The sequence below is a fragment of the Passer domesticus genome, chromosome 6 (assembly GCF_036417665.1).
Source record: "Passer domesticus isolate bPasDom1 chromosome 6, bPasDom1.hap1, whole genome shotgun sequence".
NCBI classification, from domain to species: domain Eukaryota; kingdom Metazoa; phylum Chordata; class Aves; order Passeriformes; family Passeridae; genus Passer; species Passer domesticus.
The window spans coordinates 42,226,729-42,239,896 of record NC_087479.1 but is presented as its reverse complement, the minus strand read 5'-3'; the positions used below and the strand labels follow the sequence as shown (position 1 = coordinate 42,239,896).

The 13,168-nt window shown below is 35.7% G+C and overlaps 1 protein-coding gene across 16 annotated transcripts in view; it reads right to left on the bottom strand.

Annotated features, from left to right (window-relative positions):
- LRRC4C (leucine rich repeat containing 4C) overlaps positions 1-13,168 on the bottom strand; it is a 490,575-nt gene that overhangs the window by 25,179 nt on the left and 452,228 nt on the right. The gene's annotated exons all lie outside the window — the stretch shown is intronic.

Below are 13,168 nucleotides of genomic sequence, written 5' to 3'. Positions count from 1 at the left end.
CAAATATCTCAAGATGTTTAAACACACAACCTTACTGAACTGAATAAGAGTGACAAAGCTCTGCAATTCACAGCAAACATTGATATATTTATTGAGATGAATTTAAAAGAAATTACACACAGGTTATTTTATAACTGCCATCTGTCAAGGAATTCTATATTTTTCTGCTAGAGCACTTGTACTGCCCACTCTCAGGGATGGGAAAAATGGAAGAAAATAATCTCTAGGTTGAGCCAGTAGGGCAGTTCCTCAACTGTCTCCCTGCTTATGAGGGGACATATGAGTGAAGCCATAGATGAGCCAGCTCCAAGACAGACGGCTATTTCATTTTATAAATGATGAACAACAGATAACATTGCCAGCCATCTAAAGCCATGTTGTTAGCTGTTCTTTATGCTGAGTTAGGGTCACTGCCTGTGAAATCAGCTTGTCTGAGAATAATCAACATACTGTTCTCAACTATTTCCAGGGGAAACAGAGCTGGTTTTGTTTTCTGTCATTTCAAGTTTAATACTCTCTTCTTAATCTGAGTTTTAAAGGATCTCACAGAAGTGTCAACTCTGTGTTGCTTGATGAAGGAATTTCATTAGTCTAAGGTGACATTTTAGATTTTGTTTAAATCATTTCTAGTGTTATTGCATCCTGCAGAGAAGGATTCTTTTAAATCACCAACACATTGCTGTGCACAGTAGAGACCTCCCTTGGCAGGATATGAAAGAAAAATCACGTACTGATAGCTATTCATACTCTAAAAGTGGGCAGAGAGTAATGAGGAAAAAGGCAGTCAGAGAAACTCTGAGCATGGACAATTTTTTGCAGAAAGAGTAATTAGAGGACAAGGCATGTTCCAAAGTTCTTGATGAAAAGCTTTTCTCATAAAGAAGCAATTAAAACTCCCGTGACCACAGTTCAAAAATAAATCCATGGCATTTCCTTCTGCACCACACTTAAAACTAAGTATGTATATGCATAAGGATAAAACATGAGTGAATGCATTGCAACTTCATTTGCATCAGCAACATCCTTTAAAAAGAATTAGAAATATTCAGCAAAATGTGTTATACAAGAAATGCAGAAAACCATCATAAAATTCTTAAGACCACAGCTGTCAAAGTCTGTCTCTATATTTTCCAACTTACATAGCATTTTTACAAATTTACACTTACCCCAGCTAGCTTGACTTAATTAAAATCAATGCCCAGTTCCAAAATATTATGCTATTAATTGTTCTAAAGCTGACTTTTCAAAAGCAAACTCAAATGCCTGAATATAACATGCTCAAAATGTATTTTAAAGTTGTTTTATTGATGGTGGCTACAAATAAGATTTAAGCATTCAAAAAAGGTAGCAAGATACAGAAATTATTACAAAACTATTTTTTATATCTCCTAGTTCCCTGTCTTTTCAGCGCAAAGACAAAGCATTTTTAAATTACTTGTTTTCATAGATCTCTCTAAAACTTAAGATATGTCTAAAATGTATTTTTCTCTTACATACAAAAAATAATTTTTGTTTATTAGAAAGATCTTGAAGAGCAATGTCAACCTCAAGAATGCGATTATCAAAGCCATTTGACACACATTTAAATTTGTTGTTTAGTCTTTAGTTGTTTATATTTTCCTTTAAATAAGCAACTATTACAGGAATGTGCTGTCAACAGAAAATTTAATTTAAACACAGGGGATTATTTGCCTCTCTTTCACTTTTTTTTCTTTATATTTTAAAATTTTCCTGCAAATCTCTGATCACAAATAGCAGCACTATGTTGGCACATGAACTGCAGAAACAAAACCTTATTGGTGTTTATTCATTGTCTGCACTGCAGAGTGCAAAGCACACATGCATTAGCTGTAAAAATTCTGTCTGCTTTAATAATTTATGCTATTATTAGTAACACTGTGTGAGCAGGCATATTTCTCAGGGTTCTCTACACACAAAACAGAGTTCAAAATTCATGTATGTTCTGTGGTTAGGCTTTATTATTGCATGAAAAGTAATAAATTAGCTTAACAATTAAAAATATGAATGTTTCTATATAGACCTCCTCAAACTCAGCTGCTGGTATTTGTCCTTTCTCAGGATGCCTTAAGCTTTTCTTTTTAACAGAGCCATTCCTACTTCTATTTAGGTCATGATAATGAGTTACCTGCTTTGGTGAGTCATTGTGCTGCTATTGACAATTCTTACTGTTTATAATGAGGTATGATTTTTAATGTCAAATTATTTTACCATCCTACAGTCAGATATGATACTTTCTGCTCTTTAAAATGACTACTGGCCACAAGTATATATTGGAATTTGCTGCAGAAATTGCTACAGTGCATGTGTAAATATCCACTGTTTTTTTTCTTGTTTTAATAAAATAAAGCCAGACTTCCCTGAGAGTTAATGGTCACCTCCTAGATTTGATTTTATGCTTAGTGGGCTGAATAATAAGACTGGTCAGGAGTTTTGCAAGACACTTTTTTTCACAAAATCCTTTGCAATAAAACAAATTTGTCAGAGCTTCCAGTGGAGTGGGAAGTCCAGAAAGCGTGTCAGCCCTGTTTAGAGATATTATCTAAGACCATCTCTCTGCCTGCTGTGGAGTGAGGTACCTGGTGATCCTGGAGCTTGTTCCTTTGAAGTTCTGGCTTAACCTAAATCTCCAAAATTCTTGTTGCCCATCTTTGCACCTAAGCTTATGTAAGAAAGAACACAGGTTTCCAGAGCATCTCTGGAACCTTAATGTTTTAGTTATTTTTCTCACTTTAGTTTGCTTGAAATAGTTTCTTAGACTTCCTAGCACACAGAGAATTTGTGAAGTTTATTCTGCAATTCTTTTTTTTTCTCTTATTATTTATTTTTGAGGTAAAGACTTTCATCATCTATGCCGTTTTACTGCAGAAACAGGTAGCACATGTAGGAAGAGCAGGATGGTCAGAAGATGTTAAGGACAATTTAGATAAATGCATTCTGTAATGCAGGAAAACAGCTGTGCAGAGGAGGACTGTGATGTGACAGTGGTTAATTCTACAAAAAACAATTTTCTAGGAGTCAAAAAAGCATATTAACATCAGGAATTATTAGGGGAAAAGATAGAAAGTAATACCACAGAGGGCTGTGCAAATCTTCAGAAGGGCCTTGACAGGCTGGAGAGATGGGCAGAGAGGGACCTTTTGAAATTCAACAAAGGCAGGCACAGGTCCTGCTCCTGGGGAGGAACAGCCCCCTGCACTAGGACAGGCTGGGGGCTGAGCTCTTGGGAAGCAGCTCTGTGGAGAAGGACCTGGGCGTCCTGCTGGAAAACAAGCTGTCCATGACCAGCAGTGCCCTTGTGGCCAAGAAGGCCATGAAATCCTGAGGCACATTAAAAAGAGCATTACCAGCAGGCTGGGAGAGGTGATCTGCTCATCTGCTGAGGCCCTGGTGAGGCCTCACCTGGGGCACTGTGTCCAGGTTTTGCTGCATCTCTCTATACAAGCATTAGAAAATAAAAAGTATATGCATCACAACACAAAAATAATATTTTTTTTTTCAGAAGGAGGTAGTTATCCAGATATGGATACCAAGCAATTTTTTCTAAGAGTAAACCAATAGGAATTATTAAATATAAATCTACTCCAGTCTCAGAAATTTATCTGAAGTGGAAAGAGTAGGACACTGACAAATACATAGCTAGGGAAGAAGTAAAAACAGTTGACAAGCTCTAGGTCTTTAGCATGTTCCTATAATTCCTTATAGAAAAAAGATACCTGGGCCAGTATTACCACCCTTATATTGTGGCATTCACATTGTTAAAAGCAGTTAGCCAGGTCACCTTGCATCAAAAACTGATGCAAGGAGACAAGGTAGCACGATGACAAACTATCAAGAGTATCACAAAAATAACATCCCAACAAGGTTTTAAATTTAAAATCCTAGAGAGAAAATAAATACATTATTATTATTATTATTATCATCATCATCATTATTATTATTATTTTGTTCTTTTCCTATAATCTTCCCTGTATATCTACTGTGTGCCACTACAGGAAAAATATACTGAAATACATGGACCTTTAGTCTGACTTGAAAAGACCATTCTTGTGTTCCTGTTAGGTAGTTGGAGACCAGAGGTATTAACAATTCCATGCATTATAAGAAATATGTTGCTCAGATGTTTCAAAGGACTAATTGTCCTAAGTGAGAGACCTACAGAAACAAAAAAGGGAGTAGGGCATTGATATGAGAAGACGAGAGAAAGAATAAACAAAAAAATTACTTTGTTAGACATGGGGATGTTTACAATTTTGCTTTTCTGCATGAATTTGGGACTTAAATATGAAAACAAGTGTATGACTAAAGCCCAAACAAGAAAATGCAGAACACATCCCACAAAGTGTGAATGATGTTGAAGAAAAAAAATCTCTTAAATACATTGATGGTAGTTAGAGCCAAGAGAAGATAATCACCCCTGTTCTTATTGGATTGATATCTGCATTTGGAGTGGGATGTTTTAATGCTGTCAGTATCAGCTAGTTACATTTATGATTTCCTTAAGTCCAATATTTAAAAAAAAATAAGAATCACAAACTTCAAGATGCTTCTCTTAATTCAAGCAGTGTATAAATTTGTTGGGCCAGTGGAGGTGTTTTACAATAACAAAGCAAAGTAATAAACAATTCTATAAATGGGCTAGAAGTCTGAAAGAAAAATTATATCAAGTATTTCCAGTGGAACTCTACTAGACAAAACACCATGCTTTACCACAGTACAAACAAAATACCTAAGTAATGACAGGATTCTTCACTATTTACCAGGAATGCAGACAGAAATACTTCATTTTCCTGGTTTTGAACAGCTTACATACTGCCAATGCTACACAGTAAAATTAGATGAATAGAAAACAGTGAATTTCTTTCCCTGCTAAGTGGGCTTCAAAGTTAACACTCATGACAAGAAAGCACAACAAACAGAAATATTTGACACAAGAATGCTATAGACACATATATTCCAACATGTGGACACATTTGCATGCACACACACAAATTCTTGTTTCTCATTCCCACACCTTCTAGATTGTTTCTACCCCCTAAATCACTTTGGGAAAAAAGAAATCATGCTTTGGACCTTGATTATGCATTTGTGCAAAATTTTGGTGCCAGCAGTAGAATTTGATCAGTTTTTGGATCCTTGATATACTATAGCTATTAAAGAATTGACATGTTAATTGCCACTGCAACTTATTTTGCATTAAATATTAATTCTTTACTTATACCCCTAGATTCAATATGGTAGAACATCTTCCAAATGAAGAAGCTGAAATTGTAAAGCACAAATACAGAAGCAAAGCAAAACCTAAAGATATGGAGAAAAGCCAATCCCTGAAAATAATTAACTATTTTCCCCTACCATTTATTTTTATTGCGTGGCATATTGTGGCCTGCTCATAATCTCACAAGCCAAGATCAACCTTGATACATCCTTATTCCAAATTCCACATATTCAACACAGTTGAGTCAATTTCTGGTTTTCTGAAGGCAAACTTCCTTCTCTTTCCATCCCACTGTGTCAGAATTTTGCAAGTAAATATTTTCTGGTAAATGGTCATGGGATTTTTAGTTTCAGTTGGGTTGGGTTTTTGTCTCATTTTTGGTTGTTTACCTACTACTGTTCATTACAAACTCAGGAGCATATTATGACAGTGCTACATAAGCATTAAACTTCATTAAATTTTGACTCAGTAACTGTGGTGTTAGAGAAACCAATGATGTGGGAGCAAGGACACTTTCAAATATCTTTCTTGTGTTCATCACAGACATAATCAAATGATAACTCAGTGGAAAACCTTGGAGTTTACATTCATTGAACTCAATGTCTTCTATGTTTTAGAGTTCAAAGTAATTTTAGTTTCATGCTCCAGAGTCATATAGGCATTTTTGTGCACTCACATTTTAATTACATTGGTTTCTCCTCTTTTCTTGCTCAAGGATCTGTCACTAAGATTAAAATTGTTTTTCTAAGCACATCTAAGCAAGAAGGTGACTTTAGGGTTCATTATCTAATTGATCAAACAACCTGCTAATTAAATGTATCTGGGCCTAATCAAAGTAGAGACATAATGCAGCAACACAGTGAAACTGTCAGCAAGGTGTGCGAGACTCACACCATCAAGGCGAATGGAGCTCACTCTGCTGCTTAATTACATTAAAGCTAAGATTTTCCAGGGAGCCTAGCCGAGAGAATTGGCTGTGTATCTTATGTTACCCTGGATATGTAAGACTGTGGTTTGGAAGTGCCTGAGTCTTAGCAATAAGCTCTGCTTCACATGACTGCTCTTGCCAAGCTTGCTCAGCTCCTACAGTCTTGACTCAGCACATTTGAGGCTAGTGTAAAGTGTGGGCTGAATGACATAAGTGAACAGTCTCCTTCATTGTTCCACAGTCAAGGCCAGACATATAGGTTTGCTATATCTCCAGCCTTCAATTAACACCCTTGTTTCTAGTGTTTAAAAGTAATGAGCAGCAATGAGATTTACACAAACTGCCTTGTGCTCTCCCTTAACTCTAAAGCCAGTAGTATTTTCTTTTTCATTAAGGCCTATCCCCATTCTGAAATAAAAACAAATAGCTGACTAATATCTATAAATCTGCTAATGGCAATGACTCATTTAAAAAGAAAAGGAGATCAGGGAAAACCCTACACTTTTTCCTACTATAAGAAAAAACAGCAACTGTATCCTTTGAGTAAAGATTTAACAATCTGGATTGACAACATGGGTTGGAGACACATTAAGTATATTCTTAGATCTATCTGAATAATAGGTAGGTCTTACTGACTGAAGGCTGTTCAATCAAGGCTAATGTGTACTTTGCTCTTAATGTTTAGGAAAAGGTGAACTATATTTTTCTTCATAGGTACTGCATTTATTGCAGTAACATCTGGAAGTGCAAATCATGGTGGTAATGCTGAGAGACTCTTACCCCAAAATTGACCTTAAAAGTGAGGACAGAGGCAAGAGTATTTGTCTAATCCTATGAAAAAACATCAAGAACACATTTATGACCCAAGCTCTCTAGCATCAGTCTTCTGCTCAAACTTGCAGGCAAAACTCCAGTTGTTTAATGATGTGGATAAAAACTCTAAAGCATGGCACTGCCTGGTGTCACTCCTGGTTAGTGACCAGTTGTACACTGCTGCAGTATACATTGCTCTGGAGTCAGCACAGTTTCCCCATTATTTTATAGAGTGGCATCTTCAAAATGGAAGAAATTAGCTGCTAATTATGATCATACACTGCAGCCAAATATCCCCTAATTTTTTGAGTATTTTCAAACTTCTCAGTACTTCTCAGTGAAAGATACATAGCAATAACCTCCAACAGAGAGAAATATCTTCTGCCAAAGAGGACATTTGCAGCCATTTGCCTGGGTAGAGTAGAAATCTCCAGTTATAATTAATATAGAAGTGTTTCCACAAGTCCAAGGATAATGGTTCTCACACTGTGCCTCTGAAGCCAAACCCAGAATGAGATAATACGGTTTTATAAGCCTGAAATAAATAAAAGCAGGTTCCAAAGTAAAGCTCTAATGAAATTCACTTGTGTCAATAGAATAGGAGGTAAGGATAGAAGAATAAAAGAAAAATTAAAAACCTGGTTTTAAATCTGTTTTTAAAAAGATTTTGCAGCCAAGCCAGACTTCAGGAGCTCTAACCGTAATTATATTCACAAACATTGTAATTGTTCCTGGGAAACATCAGCTGGTTTTAAACCACCTTCCTTCTGAGATAAGTTCAATATGTTTACTACTAACTCCCCAAACTCGACTGACATACTCTGATTTGAATCTTAACCAGTAGCCACTGTATCTGAGTTTCCTGTCAAATTCAATGTCATTCATAAGCTCCAAGGGCTGTTACAGCAACAGAAATTGCAACATAACCCTTTTAATTGAAAGCATTTTAGTAAACAACAAAAAATTTGATGGAAAGTTCATGTGCATGTCAGGAAGAAAGCATGCACATATAGTAATATAAGTTTGAATATGTTATGAACTAACATATTAAAGTCCAGTTTTGTTATCAAAGAAATTTCATATCTGACTTGAAGTTTTCAGAGGCAGAAAGTCATTAATCATCAGTGCTACTCAATTCCCAGCAGTCCTTTCAGTTCTTTAGTTCCTTAGTTTTACTTTTGAGTTATTTGTACAAGGAGATAAACCAACTGGTTTAGCAATCAAAAAAAGCAACCAAAAAACCCCAAACCAATCACCCAAACCCAAACCCCATTTCTTAATAAGTATTGGCAAAAAAGCTTCAAAAAATGAAAATCTTGCAGCTTTTCTCTTGGTAATAGCCTAGCAAAAAAAATAAGTATTAGTACAGAGACAGCAGTTGTCTGCTGTTTCAAAAGTTCAGTACAACTAGAAATTTCACTACTAGATGGTGTCAAGGACACAGATTTGGGAAAGGAGCTTCATTGGATAAATCTCTAAAATTTTCATGTTTTTAGACTGGGAGAAGCTGAGGGGCCTGATGCAGATTCAGCCAAAGGACTCTGAGAATTTGTCTTTGCTTCACAATTAGGGCAGTCAAGGAAAATTCAAGGAATTGGAAAGGCATGTAAAATAGGCAGTAACACCAACATTAAGAGTCAAACAACAGTCTTCACACCCTAGAACCTGAACTACCACTTTAGCAAGAGCAATGGCTTAACTTTCTAATGTTTTGCTATATATGAGACAGAGGAATCATCACCGTTTTTCTGAATTCTCTAGTGTGCTACTGTAGGCAATCAGCAACTTTGCTTGTCACAGGAACCTCTTTTGCAGTGTTTAAAATCTCAAGAGTTCATTGGAAAAAAAAAAAACCACAAAGAGAAATATAAAATTTTCTCATTTTGATTACAAAGGATTGCCATTTCGAGGTTTCTATCTCCCTAGAGGCTTCTAGAACTGAATTTTTTCAGTTTCCTTCCAGAGATTTTCTAAGAGAAAAAGCATTTAATTATGAAGTACTCCATAAATATGCTATTTATAATATTACCTTATACAGAGTGAAAAAGGATTAAAAAAAAAAAAAGAAAAGACAGATAATATAGGGTGGCAACTAGCAAAAATGAAGTCTGAGCAGTCTCATTGAAGCCAAAAGCTTACCAAAGTCATTGTCTAATTAAAATGACTTTTGATTTGACTTTTTCTAGACTTCCAATAACATATAGGAAATCAAGAAGGCAAGAGCAGATTTGTTTCTTGCTCACACTCTGTGTCTCTGCCAAAATGTCACCTTCCTTCCTGTTATGAAAAGAGATATCTAGCCCTGAAATTCTGTCTTTATTACATGTTACAGCATTCAAGTGAGCACAGGTATTTATTGCAGCAACATGGCAAATGTCTAGCAGCCTGCAAGTACACAGAAAAAAAACATTTACAGGAGCAAGGCAATCCTCCTTACACTCTGCTACTGAAATGTGGGCACTGCAGCAGAACATTAATAGTCATATTTTAAAACATCTGGAGGATGTTACAAAGGAAAATAACAATAGGAGTTCCTGGAGGTTGGAGGAAACGCCTAAGGGATGGAAATAACACATTGTGATTTCAAAATTATTTACTTGGATGTTTTTTTTAAAGGGGTCATTGCCTCTCCTCTTTCTAGCCAAAGTGGACCTCAAACAGAGAAAGGTGGGATGCCTTAGCACAGGCACATCAGTGGCAAAACAGGGAGAATTCAGATCTCTGAATTCAGCTCGATTACAGCTTATTTCCTCTACAGCAGATTCATTATTTACTACATGAGGAGTTGATTTATCCAGATCAGTGAATACTAGGACTCATCTTATTCCAGCAACCTGCATTTTACATTTCTTCACAGTTTTAATAAACACAGCAAAATGCTCAGCCAAACAAGAATAGTTTTCTTTCCTTTCAAAAAGCAAATGATCCTTGCATGATTTGCAGTTGCTGTATTAATTATAAAAAAAAACTATTTACTTATGATTTTTCTAAGCTACTCCAAAAGTAAAACCATTTAAATGTTGATTTAGTTTCAGTGCCCAAGAGAACTGCCCCCAAGGAATCCCAGCCACTGAATCACTTGAAAACGCCCTTGTAAATTAGCAAGCATTGCACAAACACTGCTGGCAAATTCAATCATTTCTGTGTCATGCTGCATTGTTATCTCCTGCTCACTTAGAGAGCTGAAGTTCATTCTGCCTTGATTCCATGTAGGCTAGTGAGATGATACGAATGACTTTGGTTAAGTAGCACTGACTCTATTAATATTTAAACACAGAGAATAATAAAACCAGAGGAGAAAGACTTAGAAATTAAACTACCAATTGCATGGTGCTTCTTCAAGTTCTCTGTTTTTTAATATCCATCATCTCTTCAACAGTATTTTTCCATTTTAAATATTCCTTTGTATTTAATGTAGAGCTATTAGAAGAAAGAAATGCAAAAGATCAAGGTTCAAGCTACAGTATTTCTAATGTCTCTCAATCCCTATGGGCTTTCACAGAATTTACCAGGGTCAGAATTTTGAAAAGAGATGCTATTGCCTAAGCCCAGACATCAGCACCTTTTAGAGATGTTGTTATATAAGCATTTTCTGAAATCAGAGCCTTGATACAATAAAATCAATCTCTTGTTTATTCTTTAACTGATTGCTTCCTAAATTACAGGAAACTGAGAAAAATATTCAAAAGTTCACTATCACATATATCCCTCCAACAACAAAGGCAACAACAATGTGTGAAACTACCATATGAACCCCATACCAAAAGCAATTCTTACTATATTTCTACTATAAAACTCCTGCCAGTAGCAATTTTTTAGTTGAGGCTATATAGATAAAGGATAAAAATCTAGACTTTAGAATGTATTCTCATCTGTTATAAAATGCTTCCTAAATTTTAGATTTCATTAATTCATACTTATTTTGATGATGTTATAAACTTATTTCAGTGTTTTATACAGTTGCATAAGAAAATATTTAAAATTACTGAGATATTATAGCAAATTAAATATAAATACAGAAAAAAGACTATGTTCTGCTTGTTCTGAGTTTTTTTTTCCCAAGACTAAGAGACAGTTCACAATTTTATTAAAAAAACGAAACCTGCTTCATGACTTTTCATCAGGGTTAAAAATGTTAACTTTCAGTGGAGCAGTGAGGATATAATTAAAGTTTGCAGATGCTGTGTTTCCAATATTTGTAAAAGAGTGTGAAAGATATGAAGAAAAATTCTTATTATAGTATTACAAGTGTATTATCTGACAGTCTGTTAATATTTTCCCCATTTTATTGCCTAAACTCAAGTAATGCTAATATTGTTCTCAGGCATACTACAACGGTTCTGCCTATTCTGTTCTTTTACTTTTATAAACTCACATAAATTGGTGTCAACTATATTTGTATAGATAAATATTATTTAATCCTTTCTCGACCAATAAATAGAAGTGATTAAGCAATAGTTGGGTAAAGAACTATCGTCTCAGTTGTCTGCCCCTCCTACAGCTAATATTTCAGCCTTAATAAAGTTAGTCACCTTGCATTAGATATAACAGTGCCAAACAAATTGTCAGTGCTTCCAATAACTTGGCAATTTTCTGAAAAGCCACTTCAGCTTTTAAATTGTCCTAGTTTTTCATGCTCATCAACTTGCTAGAGGAATAATTTGAAAATAAGGTGATTTAGAAGTCTAAATAAGGTATAAACAAAATGCAGTATTTTGCTCTACCACAGGATGAGGATACCATTCTTGGATCCTGATCCTAAAACTACTTAATACAACCACATTCTTACTTATGTATGAGATGTACTTACATCATGACATAAGATTCTTGTCACATATGAAACTGATTTTAATATAGAAAGGAAATTGAAATGGACAATTTGCTGCAGAAGTGCTCCCATATGTATCTCATGAAGTTTAACAAGGCCAAGTGGAAGCTCCTGCACCTGCGTTAGGGCAAGCCCTGATGTCAATGCATGCTGGGGGATGAAAGGACTGAGAGCAGCCCTGCTGAGAAGGGCGGAGGCTACTGGTGGATGAAAAGCTGAACAAGACCCAGCAATGTGTGCTTGCATCCCAGAAAGCCAGACACATATCCTGGGCTGCATCCAAAGCAGTGTGGTCAGCAGGGCAAGGGAGGAGATTCTGCTTGCTCCTCTGCTTGCTCTGGTGAGACCCCACCTGCCCTGCTGTGGGGTAATATTTCATGGTACCAAACAGTAATAATAGTCCACATGTTCAGGCCTCTTTAAGACTCTCAGTGCAGGATATATCCCTGACCTGTAAGCAGCACATTTTCACTGCATGCATCTAAACTGCAGACAAGGTTGGAAGGAAAATAATCTACATTTTTCAAGAGGCTTATTTTAGAATGAAGGACTCTGGTGATTCATATGGAGTATGAATAATAAATCTTTAAAATTCTCTTTGATACATCTATGCACAAGAAACAATCATTACTTAGAGGTGCATCTGAGAAGCAAAAAGAACTTAGTTATGACCCACAAAGGGAAGCTCTATGTGTGGGGGGAATAAAAAAAAGTAGCATTCCCAAATCTATATGATATTGGGCTGAAACACAGGAAATAAAATAAACTTATTGCTATGACTATTTCATATTTATAAAGCACCTGATAAATGGGAACTTCAAAAGGTTTTTCAAAGGATTCATTAATTAGATCACAATAATCCAGTGAATTAAGTTTACGGTATTAATTTTAAACACCATTAAATTTAGGCAGCTTAAGTGACATACCCAAGAGTGTATATACAAAACAGTAGTAAATGAACAAACTGAGCCCCTCAATTCCCTTGAAGACTATGGGATGAGACTTCAAATTTCTTTTATGAACAAGACAGTAAGAAGAAATATATATTCTATCCATGAAAGAGGGTTTTGACTGTCACAGATTTAAAAGTAAGTGAAATAAAGGATCAAAACTCAATGAGCAGCAATGAGCATACTGAGCCTGGAAAACATGGAAAATAAATAATAAGTTTTTCATCTGAAGTGAGATTTAATTATCAACTGAGACAACAGCCTAATGTGAACTGCCATTTTCATAGTAGAAATTTGCTAGATATCCACCTGATCACAAGAGGTAAAATGCGGTGGAGATGATAACTGAAATGCAAAACAGGCAGATAAAAAGATGGCAGAGGTTGCAATCAATGGGGGATTCCAACAGCTGC